At 39.6% G+C, this 2,776-nt stretch overlaps 1 non-coding gene across 1 annotated transcript; it reads left to right on the top strand.

Annotated features, from left to right (window-relative positions):
* The first annotated feature begins 1,307 nt into the window (after positions 1-1,307).
* Positions 1,308-1,441, top strand: LOC115939446 (U4 spliceosomal RNA). The gene has a single exon (XR_004074255.1). It is a non-coding gene; the product is annotated as a U4 spliceosomal RNA (small nuclear RNA).
* The last annotated feature ends 1,335 nt before the right edge of the window (positions 1,442-2,776 follow it).

The raw sequence follows: 2,776 nt of genomic DNA, 5'->3' as shown, positions 1-2,776 counted from the left end.
CCTCATCCATTCCTCTAGATTGTCTCTTCCTCTTGTTTCTCAAAGTCTGTAGTCCTCCGGAGCCATGTTTAGATGTATACCCGTGGCTCAAACCACCAGCCATTTTGCCATGTTTCCTAAGTTTACATTTCAACCCTAAGTTTTTTCTGGAGTTAGAGCTAAAAGCCCTTATAGGTCCACCTCATGTCACCTCATGGATGTATCACAGCATCTCAAATTCAAAATGTCCAGAACCTATTCTGCCCAGAACTTGTTCCTCTTTCCTATATTCCTTCATTTTATCTATTAATTCTGTTAAACATATCCTGAATATCAAACATTTGCCAGGTTCTTAGGACTCAATAACAAATTAGATGTTCCCAGTCCATGAGAGATTTAAAGTCTAGTGCAAAAGTTCTCAGCCACGCCACAGAATGAAATTGCCTGGAATCTTGAAAAAGTACCAAAGCATGGGCCCTACTCTCAGATATTCTAATTTAATTGGTTTTTATCGAAAGAGAAAGCACATTCTTATTATTTTTAAAAAGCCCTCTAAGTTATTCTAATGTGTAGCTACAGTTGGAATACCTATCATTCATGTAAAAAGCATGGAAATTAACTTAGAGCTTTTACTTTCTACTACCTCCAACACCCAATTAGTTTACTGGCTCTTATGGGAATGCTTCAAGTCCCATTGTCATTGTTCTTTCCACTGTCTTTGATCAGGTCACCCTAATTTCTCCAAAATTTTGGCAGTCATCTAACTTCTTTCCTTGTCGCCAGTTTTTCCCTCTCAGATCTGCTCCCCAAATAACAGCAAGAGTGATTTTCCTCAAACATAATAATGACCATACAGAGATCTAATGATCTAACTCTAGTTGCATATATAAACATATAAAATAAATATATAAATAATGTATAATTCCAGAATAAAAATATTAAATGAAAAAAGGAAATCGTTTAAGTATATGTGCAGTTTGATTCCATTTTAAGATCAAAAAGGCAAAAACAAATATATACATATATATGTATTTTTAAAATAAACTTCTTAAGAAAGATTTACATAAAGAAAAGTACTCAAATTAAAACCACACAACCTGAAGAATTTTCACAAAGTTAACACAGCCACCAGGTTAAGAAATGAAATATTACTAACACCTCAGAAGTCTTTCCTTGTACCCCATGCCAATCATTTTTCTCTCCTCCTAGATGTAACCATCTATATGACTTCAAATATAATAGATTTCCCTGTTTTAAACATTATGTAAAAAGATCATATGGTATATATTCTTTTACATCTGATTTCTTTTCAACAATGTTACATTTGTAGCTTTGCACAATGCCAGTATCACAGCCAATGAGATTTATCTGAGGCATGATTATTGCTAATTGAAAACTTTTCCCAGCATGTCTGGCTGGCTCATTTGGGGAAACATGTGACTCCTGATCTCCCAGTCATGGGTTTGAGCCCCATATTGGGTATAGAGATAAGTTTAAAATAAATGAACTTTGGGCGCCTGGGTGGCTCAGTTGGTTGGGCGACTGCCTTCAGCTCAGGTCATGATCCTGGAGTCCCGGGATCGAGTCCCGCATCAGGTTCCCTGCTCAGCGGGGAGTCTGCTTCTCCCTCTCCCGCTCCCCCCTCTCATGCTCACTCTCTCTCTCTCTCAAATAAATAAAATCTTTAAAAATAAATAAATAAATGAACTTTAAAATAACAACATTACATTTGTGAAATTCATTCATGACATTGTATGTAGAAGTGATTTGTTCTTTTTCATTACTATATAGTATTCTGTGTAATAATATTCTAATTTATTTATCCATTCTACTAATGGCCATTTGGAGCACTTCCTGCTTTGGGCTATAACTGATAATACTGTTATGAATATTCTTAAACACGTATTTCAGGGCACTGAAGCATGCATTACTTTTTTTTTCCTCCAAGTTTTTACTTTAATTCCAGTTAGTTAACATTACAGTGTAATATTAGTTTCAGGTTTAATATTGTTGACAATGGTGCTATAAAAATCAGGGTGCATGTATCTCTTTGAATCAGTATTTTTGTAACCTTTGGGTAAATACCTAGTAGTGCCATTACTGGGTCATAAGGTAGATTTTTAACTTTTTGAGGAACCTCCATACTGTTTTCCAGAGTGGCAGCCATGGTGCATGGAGGGGTTTGTGCTAATCTTCTGGGGAAGGGGCCTGTTGGGCTGGTCCTCAGGAACACTTACCCAAGAAAAGCAGCACCAGCAGAGCACAGAGGGGCAGGACTTGCTGTAAGCAAGTTAGGCAGCCAGTGTTGGTTCTGTGTTGTTTACTGAAGTTGGATTATGCTGAGGGGCAGGGGAGGGAAATGGTGCTAGCCTGCTCCTTTGTCCCCCGAGAGGGTTCTCCTTGCTTGCTGCTCTCTAGGAAGCACCTCCAGAAGAACGAGTAATTTCCTCTTGTGCATCCCAGGCATTTTTCAGATTGCCGTTTTCATGTTGTCTGTCTCCAGGTCGCTTGCCTGCTTGGAGCAACACAGTGCACTTTGGGCTCTGTCCCAGCCAAGTCTTCTGACTTTTAAAACTCCACACTTTAGGGATGTGCTGTGGCAGGGGCCTGGTCTTCTGTGGGGGGGTCTTGCTGTACTGGGACAGATGCAGTTTTGACCAGGAAGGGCAGTCCTGCCAGAGTGCAGCGGTGTGGAATTTGGAGCAAAGCAGGCTGAACAGCCAGTGTCCAGATTAGCTGTCCTCAGCAGGTGTCTCTGCACCTATGCTGAGGGGAGGGAAATGGAACCCACTGGTTC

Source organism: Leptonychotes weddellii, chromosome 8 (genome assembly GCF_054177405.1).
Source record: "Leptonychotes weddellii isolate Sample4059 chromosome 8, ASM5417740v2, whole genome shotgun sequence".
NCBI lineage: Eukaryota > Metazoa > Chordata > Mammalia > Carnivora > Phocidae > Leptonychotes > Leptonychotes weddellii.
This window is presented reverse-complemented; position numbering and strand designations above follow the sequence as displayed.